Here is a 16,842-nt window from a genome sequence, read left to right as displayed (position 1 = left end):
TACTTTATGCATTATGACATTTTGCAGTAGCCTACATGCTCTGTGTTCCAGAAAGGCCTCATCTCTACTTCCTGTCCAAACCTGTCATGCTTATAAAGCTCCGTTTGATTCTGATCTGACTCGAAGGACTGCGATTGCAGACCGTCAGCAGATGCAATATTCTCAAGCGTGTGGTGAATACTGTCTTGGTCACTTTGGCTGCTGCCACTGTTTGGAAACCTCTCTATCACTTCTTAATCATTACATCTTGTTCCCTTATTGGATCTGTGGCACGTGAGATACAGTTGAAGTCGGAAGTTTACATATACCTTAGCCAAATATATTTAAACTCAGTTTTTCACAATTCTTGACATTTAATCCTAGTAAAAATTCCCTGTCTTAGGTCAATTAGGATCACTACTTTATTTTAATAATGTGAAATGTCAGAATAATAGTAGAGATAATTATTTATTTCAGCTTTTATTTCTTTCATCACAATCCCAGTGGGTCAGAAGTTTACAAACACTCAATTAGTATTTGGTAGCATTGTCTTTAAATTGTTTAACTTGGGTCAAACGTTTCGAGTAGTCTTCCACAAGCTTCCCACAATAAGTTGGATGGGTTTTGGCCCAATACTCCTGACAGAGCTGGTGTAACTGAGTCAGGTTTGTAGGCCTCCTTTCTCGCACACGTCTTTTCAGTTCTGCCAACAAACTTTCTATAGGATTGAGGTCAGGGCTTTGTGATGGCCACTCCAATACCTTGACTTTGTTGTCCTTAAGCCATTTTGCCACAACTTTGGAAGTATGCTTGGGGTCATTGTCCATTTGGAAGACCAGTTTGATATAACTTCCTGACTGATGTCTTGAGATGTTGCTTCAATATATCCACATCATTTCCCCTCATGATGCCATCTATATTGTGAAGTGCACCAGTCTCTCCTGCAGCAAAGCACCCCCACAACATAATGCTGCCACCCCCGTGCTTCACGGTTGGAATGGTGTTGTCATGTTTGTCATTTATTGTCATGTCTTGTCCCTGTGCTCCCCATGCTATTCGTTTCCCTCTGCTGGTCTTGTTTGGTTCTATCCCTCTCTCTCCCCCTCCCTCTCTCACTCTCTCGCTCTCTCTTCTCTCTGTCGTTCCGTTCCTGCTCCCAGCTGTTCCTATTCCCCTAATCATCATTTAGTCTTCCCACACCTGTTCCCGATCCTTTCCCCTGATTAGAGTCCCTATTTATTCCTTTGTGATCCGTTCCTGTTCCGTCGGTTCCTTGTATTGTATTCACCATGCTGTGATTGCGTTTCGCCCTGTCCTGTCGTGTTTTTGACCCTGTCCTGTCGTGTTTTGTGCCTTCATCAGATGCTGCGTGTGAGCAGGTGTCTCAGTCGACTACGGCCTGCGCCTACCCGAACGCGACCTGCAGTCTGTGGCCGCTTCTCCAGTTGTTTTCCCTCTACAAATCTAGAGGATTTCTGTTATTCCGTTTTGGACTTTAATAAACTCTGTTTCTGTTAAGTCGCGTTTGGGTCCTCTTTCACCTGCATGACAGAAGGAACCGACCAAGGAATGGACCCAGCGACTTCAGACGCTCGTTACACTGCCGTCGAGATCCAAGGAGCCATGCTCGGCAGACACGAGCAGGAATTGTCTGCTGCTCGCCATGCCGTGGAGAACCTGGCCGCTCAGGTTTCCGACCTCTCTGGACAGTTCCAGAGTCTACGTCTCGTGCCACCTGTTACTCCCTGGCCTGCCGAGCCTCCAGAACCCAGGGTTAATAACCCACCTTGCTACTCCGGGCAGCCCACTGAGTGCCGCTCCTTTCTCACGCAGTGTGAGATTGTGTTCTCTCTCCAACCCCACACATACTCTAGAGAGAGAGCTCGGGTTGCTTACGTCATTTCACTCCTTACTGGCCGGGCTCGAGAATGGGGCACAGCTATCTGGGAGGCAAGGGCTGATTGCTCTAACAGATTCCAGAACTTTAAAGAGGAGATGATTCGGGTTTTTGACCGTTCAGTTTTTGGTGGGGAGGCTTCTAGGGCCCTGGCTTCCTTATGCCAAGGTGAACGGTCCATAACGGATTATTCCATTGAGTTTCGCACTCTTGCTGCCTCTAGTGAGTGGAACGAGCCGGCGCTGCTCGCTCGTTTTCTGGAGGGACTCCACGCAGTGGTTAAGGATGAATTCTCTCCCGGGAGGTTCCATCAGATGTGGATTCTTTGATTGCTCTCGCCATCCGCATAGAACGACGGGTAGATCTTCGTCACCGGGCTCGTGGAAGAGAGCTCGCATCAACGGTGTTTCCCTGCTCCGCATCGCAACCATCTCCCTCCTCTGGCTTTGAGACTGAGCCCATGCAGCTGGGAGGGATTCGCATCTCGAATAAGGAGAGGGAACGGAGGATCACCAACCGCCTGTGCCTCTATTGCGGAGTTGCTGGACATTTTGTTAATTCATGTCCAGTAAGAGGCCAGAGTCCATCAGTAAGCGGAGGGCTACTGGTGAGCGCTACTACTCAGGTCCCTTCATCTAGATCTTGTACTACTATGTCGGTCCATCTACGCTGGACCGGTTCGGGTGCTACATGCAGTGCTTTGATTGACTCTGGGGCTGAGGGTTGTTTCATGGACGAAGCATGGGTTCGGAAACATAACATTCCTTTCAGACCGTTAGACAGGCCTACGCCCATGTTTGCCTTAGATGGTAGTCATCTTCCCAGTATCAAATTTGAGACACTACCTTTAACTCTCACAGTATCTGGTAACCACAGTGAGACTATTTCTTTTTTGATTTTCCGTTCACCGTTTACACCTGTTGTTTTGGGTCATCCCTGGCTAGTATGTCATAATCCTTCTATTAATTGGTCTAGTAATTCTATCCTATCCTGGAACGTTTCTTGTCATGTGAAGTGTTTAATGTCTGCCATCCCTCCCGTTTCTTCTGTTCCTACTTCTCAGGAGGAACCTGGCATTTGACAGGAGTGCCGGAGGAATATCATGATCTGCGCACGGTCTTCAGTCGGTCCCGAGCCAACTCCCTTCCTCCTCACCGGTCGTATGATTGTAGTATTGATCTCCTTCCGGGGACCACTCCTCCTCGAGGTAGACTATACTCTCTGTCGGCTCCCGAACGTAAGGCTCTCGAGGATTATTTGTCTGTGTCTCTTGACGCCGGTACCATAGTGCCTTCTTCTTCTCCGGCCGGGGCGGGGTTCTTTTTGTTAAAAAGAAGGACGGTACTCTGCGCCCCTGCGTGGATTATCGAGGGCTGAATGACATAACGGTTAAGAATCGTTATCCGCTTCCCCTTATGTCATCAGCCTTCGAGATTCTGCAGGGAGCCAGGTGCTTTACTAAGTTGGACCTTCGTAACGCTTACCATCTCGTGCGCATCAGAGAGGGGGACGAGTGGAAAACGGCGTTTAACACTCCGTTAGGGCATTTTGAGTACCGGGTTCTGCCGTTCGGTCTCGCCAATGCGCCAGCTGTTTTTCAGGCATTAGTTAATGATGTTCTGAGAGACATGCTGAACATTTTTGTTTTTGTCTATCTTGACGATATCCTGATTTTTTCTCCGTCACTCGAGATTCATGTTCAGCACGTTCGACGTGTCCTACAGCGCCTTTTAGAGAATTGTCTCTACGTAAAGGCTGAGAAGTGCTCTTTTCATGTCTCCTCCGTTACTTTTCTCGGTTCCGTTATTTCCGCTGAAGGCATTCAGATGGATTCCGCTAAGGTCCAAGCTGTCAGTGATTGGCCCGTTCCAGGTCACGTGTCGAGTTGCAGCGCTTTTTAGGTTTCGCTAATTTCTATCGGCGTTTCATTCGTAATTTCGGTCAAGTTGCTGCCCCTCTCACAGCTCTTACTTCTGTTAAGACGTGTTTTAAGTGGTCCGGTTCCGCCCAGGGAGCTTTTGATCTTCTAAAAGAACGTTTTACGTCCGCTCCTATCCTCGTTACTCCTGACGTCACTAGACAATTCATTGTCGAGGTTGACGCTTCAGAGGTAGGCGTGGGAGCCATCCTATCCCAGCTTCCAGTCTGACGATAAGGTTCATCCTTGCGCTTATTTTTTCATCGCCTTTCGCCATCTGAGCGCAACTATGATGTGGGTAACCGTGAACTGCTCGCCATCCGCTTAGCCCTAGGCGAATGGCGACAGTGGTTGGAGGGGCGACCGTTCCTTTTGTCGTTTGGACAGACCATAAGAACCTTGAGTACATCCGTTCTGCCAAACGACTTAATGCCCGTCAAGCTCGTTGGGCGTTGTTTTTCGCTCGTTTCGAGTTTGTGATTTCTTACCGTCCGGGTAGCAAGAACACCAAGCCTGATGCCTTATCCCGTCTGTTTAGTTCTTCTGTGGCTTCTACTGATCCCGAGGGATTCTTCCTTATGGGCGTGTTGTCGGGTTAACAGTCTGGGGAATTGAAAGACAGGTTAAGCAAGCACTCACGCACACTGCGTCACCTCGCGCTTGTCCTAGTAACCTCCTTTTCGTTCCTGTTTCCACTCGTCTGGCTGTTCTTCAGTGGGCTCACTCTGCCAAGTTAGCTGGTCATCCCGGTGTTCGAGGCACTCTTGCGTCTATTCGCCAGCGCTTTTGGTGGCCGACTCAGGAGCGTGACACGCGCCGTTTCGTGGCTGCTTGTTCGGACTGCGCGCAGACTAAGTCGGGTAACTCTCCTCCTGCCGGTCGTCTCAGACCGCTCCCATTCCTTCTCGACCATGGTCTCACATTGCCTTAGACTTCATTACCGGTCTGCCTTTGTCTGCGGGGAAGACTGTGATTCTGACGGTTGTCGATAGGTTCTCTAAGGCGGCACATTTCATTCCCCTCGCTAAACTTCCTTCCGCTAAGGAGACGGCACAAATCATTATTGAGAATGTATTCAGAATTCATGGCCTCCCGTTAGACGCCGTTTCAGACAGAGGCCCGCAATTCACGTCACAGTTTTGGAGGGAGTTCTGTCGTTTGATTGGTGCGTCCGTCAGTCTCTCTTCCGGGTTTCATCCCCAGTCTAACGGTCAAGCAGAGAGGGCCAATCAGACGATTGGTCGCATACTACGCAGCCTTTCTTTCAGAAACCCTGCGTCTTGGGCAGAACAGCTCCCCTGGGCAGAATACGCTCACAATTCGCTTCCTTCGTCTGCTACCGGGTTATCTCCGTTTCAGAGTAGTCTGGGTTACCAGCCTCCTCTGTTCTCATCCCAGCTTGCCGAGTCCAGCGTTCCCTCCGCTCAAGCGTTTGTCCAACGTTGTGAGCGCACCTGGAGGAGGGTGAGGTCTGCACTTTGCCGTTACAGGGCACAGACGGTGAGAGCCGCCAATAAACGCAGGATTAAGAGTCCAAGGTATTGTTGCGGCCAGAGAGTGTGGCTTTCCACTCGCAACCTTCCTCTTACGACAGCTTCTCGTAAGTTGACTCCGCGGTTCATTGGTCCGTTCCGTGTCTCCCAGGTCGTCAATCCTGTCGCTGTGCGACTGCTTCTTCCGCGACATCTTCGTCGCGTCCATCCTGTCTTCCATGTCTCCTGTGTTAAGCCCTTTCTTCGCACCCCCGTTCGTCTTCCCTCCCCCTCCCGTCCTTGTCGAGAGCGCACCTATTTACAAGGTACATAAGATTATGGACATGCGTTCTCGGGGACGGGGTCACCAATACCTAGTGGATTGGGAGGGTTACGGTCCTGAGGAGAGGAGTTGGGTTCCGTCTCGGGACGTGCTGGACCGTTCGCTCATCGATGATTTCCTCCGTTGCCGCCAGGATTCCTCCTCGAGTGCGCCAGGAGGCGCTCGGTGAGTGGGGGGTACTGTCATGTTTGTCATTTATTGTCATGTCTTGTCCCTGTGCTCCCCATGCTATTCGTTTCCCTCTGCTGGTCTTGTTTGGTTCTATCCCTCTCTCTCCCCCTCCCTCTCTCACTCTCTCGCTCTCTCTTCTCTCTGTCGTTCCGTTCCTGCTCCCAGCTGTTCCTATTCCCTAATCATCATTTAGTCTTCCCACACCTGTTCCCGATCCTTTCCCCTGATTAGAGTCCCTATTTATTCCTTTGTGATCCGTTCCTGTTCCGTCGGTTCCTTGTATTGTATTCACCATGCTGTGATTGCGTTTCGCCCTGTCCTGTCGTGTTTTTGCCGTGATTGTGTATCACCCTGTCCTGTCGTGTTTTGTGCCTTCATCAGATGCTGCGTGTGAGCAGGTGTCTCAGTCGACTACGGCCTGCGCCTAAGGCGACCTGCAGTCTGTGGCCGCTTCTCCAGTTGTTTTCCCCTCTACAAATCTAGAGGATTTCTGTTATTCCGTTTTGGACTTTAATAAACTCTGTTTCTGTTAAGTCGCGTTTGGGTCCTCTTTCACCTGCATGACAGGTGTGCTTCGGCTTGCAAGCCTTCCCCTTTTTCCTCCAAACATAACAAACAGTACAATTTTTGTCCCCATGTGCAGTTGCAAACCGTAGTCTGGCTTTTTATAGTGGTTTTGGAGCAGTGGCTTCTTCCTTGCTGAGCGGCATTTCAGGTTATGTCGATATAGGACTCGATTGACTATGGATATAGATACTTTTGTACCTGTTTCCTCCAGCATCTTCACAAGGTCCTTTGCTGTTGTTCTGGGATTGATTTGCACTTTTTGCACCAAAGTACGTTCATCTCTAGGAGACAGAATGAGTCTCCTTCCTGAGCGGTATGACGGCTGCGTGGTCCCATGGTGTTTACACTTGCATACTATTGTCTGTACAGATGAACGTCGTACCTTCAGGCGTTTGGAAATTGCTCCCAAGGATGAACCAGACTTGTGGAGGCCTACCATTTTTTCCCCTGAGGTCTTGGCTGATTTCTTTTGATTTTCCCATTGTGTCAAGCAAAGAGGCACTGTGTTTGAAGATAGGCCTTGAAATACATCCACTGGTACACCTCCAATTGACTCACACGACGTCAATTAGCCTATCAGAAGCTTCGAAAACCATGACATAATTTTCTGGAATTTTCCAAGCTGTTTAAAAGCACAGTCAACTTAGTGTATGTAAACTTCTGATCCACTGGAATTGTGATACAGTGATTTATAAGTGAAATAATCTGTCTGTAAAGAATTGTTAGAAAAATGACTTGTGTCATGCACAAAGTAGATGTCCTAACCGACTTGCCAAAACTATAGTTTGTTAACAATACATGTGTGGAGTGGTTGAAAGACGAGTTTTAATGACTCCAACCTAAGTGTATGGAAACTTCCGGCTTCAACTGTATCTCTAGAAAGCGGAGAAACTGTAAATAAAACAACAGAGACAACTTGATGAATTATATAAGTCAAAAGAAGTCAGACGGAGTCCTGCCAGTTTCCTAGAGGTCTCTGTAAACTCGGTGGCTCTGAATGTCATGCAGGTGAAAGAGGACCCAAAAGCGACTTAACAGAAACAGAGTTTATTTAAGTCCAAACAGGGAATAACAGAAATCCTCTAGACTTGTAGAGGGGAAATAACTGGAGAAGCGGCCACAGACTGCAGGTCGCTTCGGGTAGGCGCAGGCCGTAGTCGACAGAGACACCTGCTCACACGCAGCATCTGATGAAGGCAAAAAAAAAACACGACAGGACAGGGCGATACACAATCACAGCAAAAACACGACAGGACAGGGCGAAACGCAATCACAGCATGGTGAATACAATACAAGGAACCGACGGGACAGGAACGGAACACAAAGGAATAAATAGGGACTCTAATCAGGGGAAAGGATCGGGAACAGGTGTGGGAAGACTAAATGATGATTAGGGGAATAGGAACAGCTGGGAGCAGGAACGGAACGATAGAGAGAGGAGAGAGAGGGAGGGGGAGAGAGATATAGAAAAAGGGAACGAACCTAATAAGACCAGCAGGGGAAACGAACAGAAGGAAAAGCAAAATGACAAGATGATATAAGACAAAACATGACAGTACCCCCACTCACCGAGCGCCTCCTGGCGCTCTCGAGGAGGAACACTGGCGGCAACGGAGGAAATCATAGATCAAACGGTCCAGCACGTCCCGAGAAAGAACCCAACTCCTCTCCTCAGGACCGTAACGAAAAACGATAAAAAGGGAAACTAGGGTACTACTCTAAAAAAAAAAATGAGAACTAGGGACAGACTGAGACACAGCAAGGGCAGGGACAAGAACAGGAGAGATGCGATGGCAGGGAACAGACTGAGACCCAGCAAGACCAGGAGCAGAAGCAGAAAAAAAAAAATTACCAGACTTCTTCTGCGCGCAGTCTGAACACGCAGCCACGAAACGGCGCGTGTCACGCTCCTGAGTCGGCCACCAAAAGCGCTGGCGAATAGACGCAAGAGTGCCTCGAACACCGGGATGACCAGCTAACTTGGCAGAGTGAGCCCACTGAAGAACAGCCAGACGAGTGGAAACAGGAACGAAAAGGAGGTTACTAGGACAAGCGCGCGGCGACGCAGTGTGCGTGAGTGCTTGCTTAACCTGTCTTTCAATTCCCCAGACTGTCAACCCGACAACACGCCCATAAGGAAGAATCCCCTCGAGATCAGTAGAAGCCACAGAAGAACTAAACAGACGGGATAAGGCATCAGGCTTGGTGTTCTTGCTACCCGGACGGTAAGAAATCACAAACTCGAAACGAGCGAAAAACAACGCCCAACGAGCTTGACGGGCATTAAGTCGTTTGGCAGAACGGATGTACTCAAGGTTCTTATGGTCTGTCCAAACGACAAAAGGAACGGTCGCCCCCTCCAACCACTGTCGCCATTCGCCTAGGGCTAAGCGGATGGCGAGCAGTTCACGGTTACCCACATCATAGTTGCGCTCAGATGGCGACAGGCGATGAGAAAAATAAGCGCAAGGATGAACCTTATCGTCAGACTGGAAGCGCTGGGATAGAATGGCTCCCACGCCTACCTCTGAAGCGCCAACCTCGACAATGAATTGTCTAGTGACGTCAGGAGTAACGAGGATAGGAGCGGACGTAAAACGTTCTTTTAGAAGATCAAAAGCTCCCTGGGCGGAACCGGACCACTTAAAACACGTCTTGACAGAAGTAAGAGCTGTGAGAGGGGCAGCAACTTGACCGAAATTACGAATGAAACGCCGATAGAAATTAGCGAAACCTAAAAAGCGCTGCAACTCGACACGTGACCTTGGAACGGGCCAATCACTGACAGCTTGGACCTTAGCGGAATCCATCTGAATGCCTTCAGCGGAAATAACGGAACCGAGAAAAGTAACGGAGGAGACATGAAAAGAGCACTTCTCAGCCTTTACGTAGAGACAATTCTCTAAAAGGCGCTGTAGAACACGTCGAACGTGCTGAACATGAATCTCGAGTGACGGAGAAAAAATCAGGATATCGTCAAGATAGACAAAAACAAAAATGTTCAGCATGTCTCTCAGAACATCATTAACTAATGCCTGAAAAACAGCTGGCGCATTGGCGAGACCGAACGGCAGAACCCGGTACTCAAAATGCCCTAACGGAGTGTTAAACGCCGTTTTCCACTCGTCCCCCCTCTCTGATGCGCACGAGATGGTAAGCGTTACGAAGGTCCAACTTAGTAAAGCACCTGGCTCCCTGCAGAATCTCGAAGGCTGATGACATAAGGGGAAGCGGATAACGATTCTTAACCGTTATGTCATTCAGCCCTCGATAATCCACGCAGAGGCGCAGAGTACCGTCCTTCCTCTTAACAAAAAAGAACCCCGCCCCGGCCGGAGAAGAAGAAGGCACTATGGTACCGGCGTCAAGAGACACAGACAAATAATCCTCGAGAGCCTTACGTTCGGGAGCCGACAGAGAGTATAGTCTACCTCGAGGAGGAGTGGTCCCCGGAAGGAGATCAATACTACAATCATACGACCGGTGAGGAGGAAGGGAGTTGGCTCGGGACCGACTGAAGACCGTGCGCAGATCATGATATTCCTCCGGCACTCCTGTCAAATCGCCAGGTTCCTCCTGAGAAGTAGGGACAGAAGAAACGGGAGGGATGGCAGACATTAAACACTTCACATGACAAGAAACGTTCCAGGATAGGATAGAATTACTAGACCAATTAATAGAAGGATTATGACATACTAGCCAGGGATGACCCAAAACAACAGGTGTAAACGGTGAACGGAAAATCAAAAAAGAAATAGTCTCACTGTGGTTACCAGATACTGTGAGGGTTAAAGGTAGTGTCTCAAATCTGATACTGGGAAGATGACTACCATCTAAGGCAAACATGGGCGTAGGCTTGTCTAACGGTCTGAAAGGAATGTTATGTTTCCGAACCCATGCTTCGTCCATGAAACAACCCTCAGCCCCAGAGTCAATCAAGGCACTGCATGTAGCACCCGAACCGGTCCAGCGTAGATGGACCGACATAGTAGTACAAGATCTAGATGAAGAGACCTGAGTAGTAGCGCTCACCAGTAGCCCTCCGCTTACTGATGGGCTCTGGCCTCTTACTGGACATGAATTAACAAAATGTCCAGCAACTCCGCAATAGAGGCACAGGCGGTTGGTGATCCTCCGTTCCCTCTCCTTAGTCGAGATGCGAATCCCTCCCAGCTGCATGGGCTCAGTCTCAAAGCCAGAGGAGGGAGATGGTTGTGATGCGGAGCAGGGAAACACCGTTGATGCGAGCTCTCTTCCACGAGCCCGGTGACGAAGATCTACCCGTCGTTCTATGCGGATGGCGAGAGCAATCAAAGAGTCCACATCTGAAGGAACCTCCCGGGAGAGAATCTCATCCTTAACCACTGCGTGGAGTCCCTCTAGAAAACGAGCGAGCAGCGCCGGCTCGTTCCACTCACTAGAGGCAGCAAGAGTGCGAAACTCAATAGAATAATCCGTTATGGACCGTTCACCTTGGCATAATGAAGCCAGGGCCCTAGAAGCCTCCCTACCAAAAACTGAACGGTCAAAAACCCGAATCATCTCCTCTTTAAAGTTCTGGAACTTGTTAGAGCAATCAGCCCTTGCCTCCCAGATAGCTGTGCCCCATTCTCGAGCCCGGCCAGTAAGGAGTGAAATGACGTAAGCAACCCGAGCTCTCTCTCTAGAGTATGTGTTGGGTTGGAGAGAGAACACAATCTCACACTGCGTGAGAAAGGAGCGGCACTCAGTGGGCTGCCCGGAGTAGCAAGGTGGGTTATTAACCCTAGGTTCTGGAGACTCGGCAGGCCAGGAAGTAACAGGTGGCACGAGACGTAGACTCTGGAACTGTCCAGAGAGGTCGGAAACCTGAGCGGCCAGGTTCTCCACGGCATGGCGAGCAGCAGACAATTCCTGCTCGTGTCTGCCGAGCATAGCTCCTTGGATCTTGACGGCAGTGTAACGAGCGTCTGAAGTCGCTGGGTCCATTCCTTGGTCGGTTCCTTCTGTCATGCAGGTGAAAGAGGACCCAAAAGCGACTTAACAGAAACAGAGTTTATTTAAGTCCAAACAGGGAATAACAGAAATCCTCTAGACTTGTAGAGGGAAATAACTGGAGAAGCGGCCACAGACTGCAGGTCGCTTCGGGTAGGCGCAGGCCGTAGTCGACAGAGACACCTGCTCACACGCAGCATCTGATGAAGGCAAAAAAAACACGACAGGACAGGGCGATACACAATCACAGCAAAAACACGACAGGACAGGGCGAAACGCAATCACAGCATGGTGAATACAATACAAGGAACCGACGGGACAGGAACGGAACACAAAGGAATAAATAGGGACTCTAATCAGGGGAAAGGATCGGGAACAGGTGTGGGAAGACTAAATGATGATTAGGGGAATAGGAACAGCTGGGAGCAGGAACGGAACGATAGAGAGAGGAGAGAGAGGGAGGGGGAGAGAGAGGGATAGAAAAAGGGAACGAACCTAATAAGACCAGCAGGGGGAAACGAACAGAAGGAAAAGCAAAATGACAAGATGATATAAGACAAAACATGACACTGAATATCCATATGGATCAAACAGCAGCCCTCCATTTGAAAACTAACTCCAGTTCCCACTTTCCTTGCCTCCTCTCAGAGGGCAGTGCCTCCTAATCCATCAAACAAATGAACACAACACAATATTTTCACACCTGCATGCTCTCATCGGATTCAAATCTACTTTTGGATATTCCCAATTTGGAAATGCATGATGTGTGTGTTCAAACAGGGGGTCATTCCAATTAAGTCCAGGACAGCAGCGTCCTGAAATGAATTTCAGAAATGAAAGACCACCCCAGACCTTTACCAAAGGCTATAGAGATTGTTTGGCTGTACAGTTGAAGTCAGAAGTTTACATATACCTTAGCCAGATACATTTAAACTCAGTTTTTCACAATTCTTGATATTTTATCCTAGTAACAATTCCCCATCTTAGGTCAGTTAGGATCACTACTTTATTTTAAGAATGTGAAATGTCAGAATAATAGTAGAGAGAATTATATCTTTCAGCTTTTATTTCTTTCATCACATTCCCACTGGGTCAGAAGTTTACATGCACTCATTTAGTATTTGGTAGCATTGTCTTTAAATTGTTTAACATGGGTCAAACATTTTGAGTAGCCTTCCACAAGCTTCCCACAATAAGTTGGGTTAATGTTGGCCCATTCCTCCTGACAGAGCTGATGTAACTGAGTCGGGTTTCTATGCCTCCTTGCTCGCACATGCTTTTTCAGTTCTGCCCACAAACTTTCTATAGGATTGAGGTCAGGCCTTTGTGATTGCCACTCCAATACATTGACTTTGTTGTCCTTAAGCCATTTAGCCACAACTTTGGTAGTGTTCTTGGGGTCTTTGTCCATTTGGAAGACCCATATGCGGCCAAGCTTTAACTTCCTGACTGATGTCTTGAGATGTCGCTTCAATATATCCACACAACTGTCCTCCCTCACGATGCCATCTATTTTGTGAAGCGCACTAGTCTCTCCTACAGCAAAGCACCCCCACAACATGATGCTGCCACCCCTGTGCTTCACGGTTGGGATGGTGTGTTCTTCGGCTTGCAAGCCTTCCCCTTTTTCCTCCAAACATAACAATGGTCATTATGGCCAAACAGTTCTATTTTTGTTTCATCGGACCAGAGGACATTTCTCCAAAAAGTACGATCTTTGTCCCCATGTGCTGTTGCAAACCATAGTCTGGCACTTTTATGGTGGTTTTGGAGCAGTGGCTTCTTTCTTGCTGAGCGGCCTTTCAGGCTATGTCGATATAAGACTTGTTTTACTGTGAATATAGATACTTTTGTACCTGTTTCCTCCAGCATCTTCACAAGGTCCTTTGCTGTTGTTCTGGGATTGATTTGCACTTTTCACACCAAAGTACGTTCATCTCTAGGAGACAGAGCGCGTCTCCTCCCTGAGCTGAATGACAGTTGCGTGGTCCCATGGTGTTTATACTTGCGTACTATTGTTTGTACAGATGAAAGTGGTACCTTCAGGTGTTTGGAAATTGCTCCCAAGGATGAACCAGACTTTGGCTGATTTCTTTTGATTTTCCCATGATGTCAAGCCAAGAGGCACTGAGTTTGAAGGTAGGCCTTGAAATACATCCACATGTACACCTCCAATTGACTCAAATGACGTCAATTAGCCTATCAGAAGCTTCTGAAGCCATGACATCATTTTCTGGAATTTTCCAAGCTGTTTAACGTCACAGTAAATTTAGTGTATGTAAATTTCTGACCCACTGGAATTGTGATACAATGAATTTTAAGTGAAGTAATCTGTCTGTAAACAATTGTTGGAAAAATGACTTGTGTCATGCACAAAGTAGATGTCCTAACCGACTTGCTAAAACTATAGTTTGTTAACAAGAAATTAGTTTTAATGACTCCAACCTAAGTGTATGTAAACTTCCGACTTCAACTGTATATGCGACACACACATACACTAAAAAAAACTCATATCTTCACGTCAGACTCCTGACTGAATAGACTGGGAATTTAACACAGACGATACAAACTTCGCTCTATCCAAGAGCTCCAGTAGACAGACATCAGGAGGACAGAACCATCCCATCCCACTTCTTCTTAGCAGGTTGAGACGCTGCATGCTGAAGGACAGTTTCATTTACAGCCAGTGCAGGGGATTGCACACTAATTTACTCAGGCTATAGGAGACTGTTCCTTGAAAGCAGCAGAGTGCCGGGTTCATTCTAATGAACCACTGTAAATCCACACGGCACACATTTCAGCCTCATTTGCATTGAAATGGAAGTGCCATATTTCATTCTCTTCCTTGGTAACCTTCCACCACTTATTTATATATTTGGAGAACCCTGTACAGGGAGCCACGGGCACGCTGTTTTCAGACATTGATGTAAATGACAACAATCTGAGTCATTATCAGAGAACAACTCCATGTGGGGGATGCTGACATCAACACAGACGTTTCCAGAAGTCAATATGCAGCTTTGGAGAGAACTTAAACCTGACAAGGTAGGACAGGTTTCCCATAAGGCATTATGAAATACACAGAGTCCTTATAAAGATGCTCTACCTAGGTCTTATCTACTTCATTTAGTGAACACTTCATTTGTATAATTTGTCTAATTTGTCTAAATGCATGTGGTATATGCATTGTAACATTGCTGGTGGCAAGCACACCATGATGAATTATTACAGACATGACAATGATAAATAATACTCGGAGAAAACCTTTCCGTCATACCCTCTGAGACGTCACAGTCACAGATTCAGTGACTGTCACCTCAACGCAGCGTCATACATCACACACACGCCAAATAAATGTCATATGTACCTTTCCCCATATTTTTATTATGTGGTGTGATTTCCCCCCTCCAATTTCCTCCAAGCCCCCCTGGTGTTAATTATCAGGCTTCTTTCCCCTAGAGCAGCACAGAGTTGTGGAAGTGCATTCATCTTGATTCTCCACTCCAGTACAAAGCCTTGTTTGAAGAGACTCCTGTGGTAAGCCCCAAAGGCGGAGTGATTCAGAGTCAGAAGGAGAGAGGAGAGGGAGAAAAGAAAAAGAGTTGCAGATCGCTCTGTGTTTACACTGGGAAACTTGGCCGCCTGGCAAAGCAGCATACAAACCATTCGTCCCCTTCTTCCTCAGTGTTATAATCATCATCTGTATGATGAATATCAAGCTGTGCGTCTGTGATGACATCAGACGGGACCGTGGGCTGTTATGGTTTATTGATTTGGTCTGTAGTGGAGTAATGAGGTCACTTTCATGTCATCATCCCATTCCCACTCAGTGGACTGATGGCTGCTGAGTGGACCTGTCGGTGTTCTGGGGACTAACTAGGAGCTCTACAATTAAATGTGATCCCATTTTATGTTCCACATTTTCTCTCCATCCATGTAATTGAATGGTCTGCTCTCATTGCTGTAGTGTAATTAAAAGGTTTTCAAAACATGGTCCTTCGTTAAAAATGTAGTATATAGTGAGCCTTGGATCCAGTGCAGCTAGTACTTGGTGGCAAATCACCAAGTACTAGAATTTTTGAGGCTACTATACTGTTCTGCAGCTGCTGGGCTACTGCTGTCTGGTCACTCTGCTCCCTCTCTAATATGTCATCCACATCACTGCACAGATACAGACAGAGACAGCAGCACACTCTCTGACAGACACGTCTATCGCCCTCACCAAGGATTTTATCTTTAATTAACACAGGTCAATCCAGATATTTCCGCCAACGGAAAGACAGAGATTGTATTATGATTTCCATGACAGGAAGTTGTTTTAAGCCTGTGTCGGGTCGAATAATCATTAATTGCACTGTCATCACTGTGGCTGAGTGACAGAATTCATGAGAGCTCATTCATTTAAACAGTCACAGTGTCTAGGTTGAGGAAGGTGATCCTTTTGAAACCTTCTCGAACTGGAATACTTAGGGCTTTAAATGGCAAAAAAATGTTAAGCCCCTGATTTCTTGTAAATCGTTAGTCCTCAGTTCTAGAATAGTTTCTCATTATGAAATATTGTTCTACAGCATTGAGGCACTAAGCCCAGTTTGTCAACACAGTGATACACATCTTTCAGCCCAGACGCCTTCCATTTGGAGCCATGTATTTTCTCCCTGAGATTTATAACACTGACTCAACTAAAAAGACATCTTAGGCTGTATTTACACAGGCAACCCCATTCGGATCTTTTTTCACTAATTGGTATTTTGACCAATCAGATCAGCTCTGAAAAAGATCTGATGTGAAAAGATCTGATGTGATTGGGCTGACTGTGTAGTATTTTGTGTAAACACAGCCTTACCGTCTGCAAATCCAGCATATTTGTGCCTATTCCCATTTGGGTATGCTAACTACTCTGTATTTACATTTCTGCCTTCTGTTATTCTCTTGATGTTCACACACCTTTCCTTCTTCTGACAATAATTTAGCAGTATGTAATTCATTTAGCCAATTTAAAAGAACAGTGTTTCAACACAATTATACCAGCTCATATTTGAGATGACATTTGTAAAAGGTGTAAACAAGTCTGAAGGTGTGTGCTACTGTGTACTGTATGCCAGTGGAGGCCTCCATAAGAGTCCCAACCCCAGTTGGACAACTCATGTGGCCAATGAGAGAAGAGACAACAGTGCAGGCATCAGGCTCCCGGCCCTCTGCCCCGGTGGGGTGATGGAGGACATGATGAATGCTCTGGAGGAGTGTCTCTCCATCCATGTAATGCAGGGGGGTTGGACAGTCATGCCAGGCCAGGGGCATCAGGACAGCAGCGACCAAAGACCCTGAGCCAGGTATATTAAGTGTTGCTGACAACCAGGTGACACCAGAGCTCTGTGTTGTGTTGACTGCACACGACTCAGTACCATGTCACCATGATGGAGTGATAAACAGCCTTCAGGATCCATAGATCACCTGAGACACTCCATATGTGATGTATATATGTACCTCTGCATGCATACCGCAACTCACCGCAATGCACTGT

General features: G+C 47.4%; 1 protein-coding gene across 2 annotated transcripts in view; it reads right to left on the bottom strand.

Moving 5' to 3' along the window:
• LOC124035787 (CD276 antigen-like) overlaps window positions 1-16,842 on the bottom strand; it is a 95,067-nt gene that overhangs the window by 1,501 nt on the left and 76,724 nt on the right. The window lies entirely within an intron of this gene.

Source organism: Oncorhynchus gorbuscha, linkage group LG05, assembly GCF_021184085.1.
Source record: "Oncorhynchus gorbuscha isolate QuinsamMale2020 ecotype Even-year linkage group LG05, OgorEven_v1.0, whole genome shotgun sequence".
NCBI classification, from domain to species: Eukaryota; Metazoa; Chordata; class Actinopteri; order Salmoniformes; family Salmonidae; genus Oncorhynchus; species Oncorhynchus gorbuscha.
The sequence above is the reverse complement of the archived record's forward strand: the minus strand, read 5'-3'. Positions and strand labels throughout refer to the sequence as shown.